The 9,033-nt window shown below is 41.3% G+C and overlaps 1 long non-coding RNA gene across 1 annotated transcript; it reads left to right on the top strand.

Moving 5' to 3' along the window:
* The first annotated feature begins 304 nt into the window (after window positions 1-304).
* LOC134189152 (uncharacterized) lies at window positions 305-1,702 on the top strand. Its single transcript, XR_009971447.1, has 5 exons — window positions 305-336; window positions 429-621; window positions 675-875; window positions 931-977; window positions 1,042-1,702. It is a non-coding gene; the product is annotated as an uncharacterized LOC134189152 (long non-coding RNA).
* The last annotated feature ends 7,331 nt before the right edge of the window (window positions 1,703-9,033 follow it).

Raw genomic sequence — 9,033 nt, 5'->3', positions numbered from 1 at the left:
CTTGTCTTTGTACTACTTAGGTCAAATCCCCGCAACTCCGACCTTGTTTGATCTTATAAAACAGTTGCAGCAACAATTTACCACTATTTGGCTCTCGTTTTCCCTCTCAAGGTTCGAAGGGAACACTGCTTGATGGATGCATTAGATTCAGTGAATCAAAGAGGGTTTGATCCACGAAAGACACCTGTGGTACATATGATTAGGGAATGTGTACTCTTTTCAACTTAACAGTGGCTTCTATACCAGCTTGAATTTCTTGGAGAAGAGGGAGTGGACAGTGGCAGTCTGAGAAGAGAGTTGGGGCGTTTAGTTGCCAGGAATGCTCAAGGTTTTCTGGTATGTGGTAACCATGACAGATGCATACTCATTCATAGTGTGAAACATCTATCAGTAAGAAATCATGTTCTCCTTTCTGCCATTGTTAACAGATCAATGTTGTTATTTAAACGAAACTTTAAGAAATTTGGAGTTTTAATAGCGATGGCAATTGTCCAAGAGGGCATGGGTTGTCCTGTCTTTGCACCTTGTGTCTATAGCTACTCATGTGGCAAAACACTAACTGAAATCAAACCAGACATTGTGGACATCCCTAATCTAGACGTCTGTTCAATTGCCAAGCAGGTGCTGTTGTACTTTTCACCTTTTAGTTGTTGTTTGCAATGACAGTTCTACAGATTGCAGATGCCAATGGCCCTGAATTCGACAATCTACTGACAGACAATGAAGTGCTCTGCAAAAGGTCATGGATGCAGGCTACACGAAACCTCTTCATATTTATAAGCAAGATATGCTGTCTGCATTAGCAGTTCATTTTTGCTTACTCAGTGTAAAAGCTGAGTTAGACCAATTTGCGTGAGGGACTGGAAACTCTACATGTACTGTCAGCAATGATGAAGCACCCTCATGTGTTTCAATGTCTTTCTGTTGCAGAACGCAACCCTCTGACTGCAGGTACATGCAGTACTGCATTATTATGTGTACGTTTTTCTTTCCCGTTTTTTTAAACAATTTATAAATTAATTTAATTGTTTCTATATATAGTTGTACTAAGAGTTTGTTCAAAAAGAAGCACTTTTCTGAAAAGTGTTCAAATTCCAGGAGAGAAGAAGAAGTAAGTTACATCTATTTTTGTCGCTATCTTGAAGATTTGAAAGATTTAGTTGTTTGTATTGACTCTCTATAATATGAAAATTCATTAGCTGTCGATGGTATATATACTTTTAGTTGGTGTTGTTGAGAATGTTACTATGGCGGACTTACTGGAACTTTCACATCATGTGAAAACATTCCTGTCATGGGCTTTGAACTTACGCCCAGCTTACACTCTAATTAACTGCATGGACATCTATCTCACGGCATCAACTTGTGGACATGAATTGGTCTTACCAACTAAATACTATGAAGATGAAGCCAAATTCAAAGAGGCCGTGACTGTTGGTTTGTTGTTTTATGGAGGCTATGGAAAGAAGTGACTCCTATGATTGATACAGATCTAGCACAGCAGTCATTTTCTTTTAGCATGCATGCAGATCCACAAGTATCAGAATCAGGTGCAGGAGTGAACAATTAAATATCAATTAAAGTGTAGTAATTAGGTATTAAATGCGTTCAAGTGTCATGTGTAGTAATTAGTTGAAGTATTGGCTAGTTATAATTATTGAGGCTATAGACTTTGCAGAATTAAATAATATGGTTGGTGGAGTTTGCGAGCACTGTATATTTTTATTCTTGCCACTGCGCATACTTAATTAATTAATATATAATTTAGCTATACCATAGGTAGACGGCTCTGCACTTGCCACTAGCCTCTCAAGCCAAGCGTCTTCGTGCTCACTGTGCGAACTCACGTGTTGCTCGCACGTGAGAGGAGGTGCTTGACGGAAATTCTTGAAGTGGCACATTGAACAAATTAGCCTCGTACCAGACCCTCTCGCGCCGTTGTGCCCGATTCCCGTATAAAACGACAACGCCGAAGAGGGTCTGCGATCATACGGCCTACTTTCTTCACCTAGTGTCACCCACGTCACCAACGTCAACACTTTCATGCTCTTAGTTAATTATGAATGCATCCTTCTATCAAAGTTATGCTAGCTGTGATATCCGATTGCATACATTCACTGTTTATATTTAGTTCCTGTACAGATGCATGAGAAGAGATTCATTTTGTTGCATGGAAAGAGATTCATTCACAGAGGCAGCTTGAGCTGAGTTCGATTTACGTTATCTGAAGCTGTGAGGTCCAATGTGACTCGATCAGCAGTCTATGTAGCTTGGCCTAGGCATGCACTAGGCGCCGCTCTATTACTGTGCTAGGCTACAAGAACAATACGAATCGGGACGCTCGAATATAATTCGGAAACACTAGGAGCCTGGCAGAGCGTGCCGTCAGACACGGTGTTGACTTCCACTCCAGATTCTCTTGGAGAGCAAGTCCTCTTTCCCAGAGAGGTTGGCAAATACGTACAGCTTGCGTTGGAACAAGATACCAACACTGAAAGGAAACAAGTAGAGTACGAATGGAAGGTCAAGTCGGTTGCAAGACATTTCGTGTGACACATGAGAATAACTATTAGACTAATCGTATTAGTAGCCTGAGGCTTGGTGACATACGAGCTAAGTTGATCATCTAATAGTATAAACGGTAGGCGGTATGATCCCAGACCCTCTCCGGCGTTGTCGTGTTATACGGGAATCGGGCACGACGGTGCGAAAGGGTATGGTACGAGGCTAGAGTAAATCTTGTCTTGCGAGACTAGTTGTACACGTTAGATCATGACCGTCTCTAGAGAGGAAACAGCCGATGAGCTTCGCAGCCGTATGACAGGACTGCTGAATAACTTCCAATGGCAAATCATTTCCTTTCAGCAAGATTCTAGCACGCTTGCTGATGGCAGCCGTTTCTGTGACAGTCTGTGCACATATATGAATCGATTGGCCGCACTAGAGATAAATTCTGACACACAAAATTCTCTTGTTCGTGAAGCCGCAAGATATTTGGAGCAAGCGAGAGTTTCATCGATTTCCGGAGTTGATGATTCGTATCATGCAACCACCATACAATCAACTATTGGTAGACCAAGGTTTTGTGTGACATCTGAGAAGCTACAATACTTTCTAGGCCACGGTTTTACTGTTCCAATCATCGCCAAAATGTTAGAGGTTTTCGTAAGAACAGTTAGAAAGAGAATGACAGACTTTGGTCTTAGTTCACGTACAATATTTTCAGACATTTCAGATAGTGATCTTGATGCAGTTGTGAAAGAGCTAAAGGAACAGTATTCTCATTGCGGATACCAAATTTTGGACCGACTTCTCAAGGCCAAGGGGACTATTGTCCAACCAATTCGAGTTATTGAAGCTGTAATGAAGGTTTTGCAGCTGTTTGGCTATGTCTTTTTTATCTAAGATGCTCTTACTTTGTCTCTGGCCCCTCGGCGTTGTGGCATATTAATGGAAATCATAAATTGATAACGTACATACGCATAGCTGCATGCTATATAGCGACACCCTGCAGACTAAACGATAGCATGAAGCAGTAACCATGCCATATATTACTGTGTGAAATTGTGATGGCATGCAATCTAATGTTGGATTAATTATTCAATAGGTACAGACTTGTCATTCATGGAGATATTTACAGTTATTCCAGAGTTCCTGTATTTAAATATTGTTTAGATAGCAATTAAGCAGACACCGTTTTGAATTTGTATTATTAGAGCTGGGAATCAGTATGGTCGGCCATCACGAGTTCGATCTGATCCTGGGGGCGAGAACATCGCAGTTGCTCGATACATGTTGAGTCATCCTCCTCGAGGTTTGAATCGAGGCAGCATCATAGTCGGAAAAACTGTCCACAACCAGAAATTGAAAGGTTGTGGCGAGATCTCTTTCTGGGAGTCACAGGATTGTACTACGACATATTTTCACATTTGGAAAATTGTAGGGTTCTTGATCCTGGTAATAAAACTCACATTTTTCGCCTCCACTTTGTATATCTGCCGGAAATATACAAACACATAAAAACATGGCGGCAAGCATGCTTTAGCATGTACTCAGTGGTGCTAAACGTACACCAAATCAGCTATGGATTGAATGTCTCACCATTAAGGTAAATTGCAGTCATAGAGTGGCAGTGGAAACATTTTAGATAGATGTTATTAGACAGTATAATATGCTACCTTATCGTGTAATTACTCTACTTTGTTCTCTCTCTTTTGCAAATTAAAGTTTGTCGCTGGCGATTATGGGATTGACTGGACTGGCCCAGTACCACACCAATACGACCATAATATCAACATTCCTGACACGTTATGTCCACTTTAGCCAGACCAAAAAGATTAGACTTATTGAGATCATTGACCCACTAAGTGAGAGTGAACGTTTTGGAATGGATATTTATTTGCTGGAAATAGACTTTGTTACACCTTGTCTATGTACGTAGATAATTAAAGGTTATTCGAGGCAATACTTGTTATCTATAGATTGTTGTGTGTACAGTGCACAAGCTATAATCTTACGAACTATAAACTGTATGCAATGATACTAGACTATGCAATGCTTTTGTGGACTAGGCATATATGTAAATACTGGTGTGCATGTTTCACAGGCTGCTACACAAAGTCTTGCAAATGTTCAAATATTTGCACTCAACCTGTAATTTTAGCATAGTCAAGCTAGAGGTACACTGATGTTCTTCATGCACTAAACCCATAACTAAAGCTACCTCTAAAATGATTAACAGAGGAAACCCTTACCCCTGATGCAAAAATCCCCTAACCGTGATGCCAAAATCCCCTAACCCTGATCTAAGAAACCCTACACATGACGCAAAAAACCCTTACGCTCGATGCAAATACTCCCACATCTGATGCAAAAAAACAACTACCCCTGATGCAAAAACCCCCTACCCCTTATGCAAAAAACCCCTAATGCAAAAAACCCTTACCCCTAATGCAAAAAACCCCTACCCCTAATGCAAGAAATGCCTTTCACTGATGCAACAGAGCCTACCCCTATTGCAAAAACCTACCCCTAATTCAAAAACCTCTACCCCTAATGAAAGAAGGCCTTACACCTAATGCAAAAAACCCCTACCCCTACTGCAAAAATTCCCTACCCTTAATGCAAAAAATTCCTACCCTTAAGTATATATTTTGTATATGTACGCAGGTATATATTAGTTCAACATTTACATTCAACCCACCGCTTCCCCCCAAAACGACAGAAAGCTGGTTACGCTCGGCCACTGTGCCATATCTAGCTGCAACGCAAAAGGTATACCGGACTTGTGAGATATATAAGGGAGGGGTTTGGCTACGCGAGACTTTGTACCCCTGCAAAGGAGCCCCTTTTCATGTCCACGAACAGACTCGATGCTCCCTTAGCGGCGCGGCGCCATTGCATGCGAGTTGACTTCTGACGTGCCATGAAACTTGCATGCATGACAACTGCCTGTACTAGCTTTTCGTAGCAAGGTAGTCAAATTCTAGTGCTGGCTGGCGCGCTTACCTGTCGGACGACAATTCCAATTGCAAGATTAGGTCTCCGTGCAGTTAGTGGCGACTTTCGCACCCAGAAGACAAGAACTGCAGTCTACGCACAGTGGTAGCCAAAGTCTATTAGCGGCAAATGATCGTCGCGAAAGCAACTTTGTTGAAGACGATGATAAACCACACCGACGACCACAGTCTATCGTTTCATCACAAGCATTGCAATGCAGATTGATATCTATAGAGTCACGTGGTCTTCGCGCATACTCTGTTTGTGTTTGCCATATTATTCTGTAACTAAGAAATTATTACACTACTTATCGATTGTGAATTTCTGTCTCTCTCTCTCTCTGCCTGTTACTATTTTTAACTGTCTTCCAGCTGTCTAGTCGGTCCGTCTGTCTGTCTGTCTGTCTGTCTGTCTGTCTGTCTGTCTGTCTGTCTGTCTGTCTGTCTGTCAATACATATATTTCAAAGAACAACACTACTACATTCTAGTCTGGCCCAAACGGCCGACGCCATAATTTAACTACGTGCGAATGAAGAATGTCCCAGTCTTGCCAACTTTCTGCTAATTACGCTAGCATTACACCTTTGCAAAGCTACCGACATGCATTTACGCCACAATAACTTAAATTCATGACTGTTCCTACTTCCGTCTTCGTCTATAGACTGGAGTGACAATCGGTGTAGGAATTGAGCTGCCTCTGAGCCCAACGTCCGAAGTGTTCCGACACTAATGTCTGTCTGTCGGTCGGTCGGTCGGTCTGTCTGTCTGTCTGTCTGTCTGTCTGTCTGTCTGTCTGTCTGTCTGTCTCTCCGTCTCTTCGTCTCTTCGTTTGTCTGTCTACATGCCTGTCTTTTTGACTCTCTGTTTGTCTCTATGTCTTTCTGTCTGTCTTTCTCATATATTTTCATAAATGGATGCTATTACAACTAAAACTATTAAAAAATGTTTCACAGACGCAATACAATCAATACATCTCAAAAATAGAAATACAGTACGCAAAACTAAGTATGATAGTTTCTTTATTACTAAAGCTCTTAGATAAATGGCGTGATAGTTGATTTCTGTTGTCTCTGTCTTTCTATTTGTCTGTCTATCTGTCTGTCTGTCTCTCTGTCTGTCTGTCTGTTTTTCTGTCTGTCTGTCTGTCTGTCTGTCTGTCTGTCTGTCGGAGCAAAGATACCATCAAGGGAGCGTCCACGACATGTGGATATGCAGCAACAAAACGAGAGGCAAGGAAGGAAGTAAAGTATCGCAAAGAATCATTACCAGATGGTTCTAAGCCTTTTGTTACTTCTCTGGTGTTCGAACACTTTGGTCGTTGGGGACCCAAAGCAGAGGAATTTTTAAATGAGCTTGCAAAGAAGTCCAAAGACATGCTGGGAAGGAAAAATGAAGCAGCGTTTAGAAGCTATTGGAGAAGAAGATTTTTTGTGATTATTCAGAAATGTAACAGTAGAGTTGTTTTAAGAAAGCTATCTAGGCTTTCATTGAATTGTTTGGATGGACAAGACAAGCTAGAGATGGACAAAGCCATTCATAGTTCTATTCATTAATTAAAACGAAGAACAGTAGGAGAGTAGAACTTTTAGTACTGCAGCAAGTGATGTAAGTAGTGACGTTTGATGACAATAAAACAAATCTGTCTGTCTGTCTGTCTGTCTGTCTGTCTGTCTGTCTGTCTGTCTGTCAATACATATATTTCAAACATTGAACTATTATACATCACTGCAAAGTACATAACTATAACTAAAGTCCAACACTAGCAACAACATAAAACTTGCAAACTACATACGAGAGGCTGAACTCTAGAGCTAGGTACAAGATACGCAAGTTTGAAGAAATGAATTCAAAGAAGACCAGCAGATGGTGACGACAGAATCCGAGGAGACACACTAGGCCACGAGGGCAAGGTAAGGCTGCGATAATTCCAGATGCTGAAGTCACAAGATGGACGATGAGACGAAGATGAGATGACGACAGAATCCGGAGAAAATGCACTAGACCACGAAAGCAAGGTAAGGCTGCGATGATCCCAGACACTGAAGCCACAAGAGTAAAGACAGAACGAAGACTCGATCACAAAAAAGAAACCCTTACTCCACGGAAGCAACAAACGACGAAAAGAAACTCAACAAAAGCGTTCATTCCAGAAACGGGTACTCCATACAACCGAATAGGACTGACGCAACCGACGAAAGCGGAAAGAACCGCTGACGCCAAAAAGAATCCTGAAAAAGCTCTCCTCTTCTGTTGATGACTTCTGCTTTGCAGAAACTGTAGGTTTCAAGAACCGCTTTCATTCATCCGGGGTCTGTCTTTCTATCTTTCTGTCTGTCTGTCTGTCTGTCTGTCTGTCTGTCTGTCTAACTGTATTTCTGTCTGTCAAATACATATATTTTCATAAATTAGTGTTATTACAAGCTATATAATGATCTAAACTAAATAACTAAAACTACACAAACAAAAAGGACCTTTAGGCCCTATATATTCAATAATTTAATAATTTGCAACTGTCTCTATGAACGACATCTAGAAACCAAAAAACTGGAAAATGTCGTTCTGTCTTCTTGATAACATGGATGGATGGATGGATGGATGGACATCACGACTTGTAAGGCCACCATAGAAGACGCTCTTTGCTGACGCGAGGTAAAGTTTCGTGCAATCCATGATGACAATGTTGATACAAAGGAGTAAACAATACGAGTAGAGGAAGACATTCAAACGTGCATGATCATCACAGTAGACGCCATACGCTGAAGCTAGCTAATGTTGCGTAGAATCCATGATGGCAAAGTTGATACAGAGGAGTAGAATATACTGGTAGAGGAAGACATGACGACGTGCATTGCCACCCAGAAGAAGATAAACGTTGACGCGAAGTAAAGCTGCGTGCAATTCATGATGACGACACTAAAACGAAGGATATGTTGGCGCAAAGACACTAAGAAAGGATCCGGAGTACCAAACAATGACTTGAGGACAGGAGACTGTGCAGATGGAAGGTGAGCAAACAAAAGATTAAAAACGAAAGCGAACCCCAATGGCCAACATGAAGGGTCATAAAAGGCGTTACGGACTGAAGCAGCAAACAATGACTTGGACGACGACTTGAAAACTCTTCTCCTTGATCCGTGAGACAAACAGACTAGAAATGTGTGGTCCGCTGTCTGTTTAGCTGTCAGTCTAGCTGTCTGTCTGTCAATCAAATGTAGTTTTATAAATCGGCACTGCTACATCATAAATCAACTAAGCAATTTCTAAAGGAAACTTACTTGTATTTTTGTCCCGAACTCATACAGCGTGTTTGCGGGCAACTAAAATACAATAGCTATGATTTGCATTGTGTTGGTACAGTAGACGTACTTCCGGGTAGCAATCTATTTATATTATATCTAAAATGTCAAAAAAGAACAGTGCACTTAGTGTAGCATGGCATCGTCATCGTGATTAGACAATGTCTGCAAGTTGTACAGCCATCAGTTCTCAGTGCATATATACACTACCACCATTTAGGGTAGAAAGTCGTGTAGC

The sequence above is a fragment of the Corticium candelabrum genome, chromosome 13 (assembly GCF_963422355.1).
Source record: "Corticium candelabrum chromosome 13, ooCorCand1.1, whole genome shotgun sequence".
Taxonomy (NCBI): Eukaryota; Metazoa; Porifera; class Homoscleromorpha; order Homosclerophorida; family Plakinidae; genus Corticium; species Corticium candelabrum.
The sequence above is the reverse complement of the archived record's forward strand: the minus strand, read 5'-3'. Positions and strand labels throughout refer to the sequence as shown.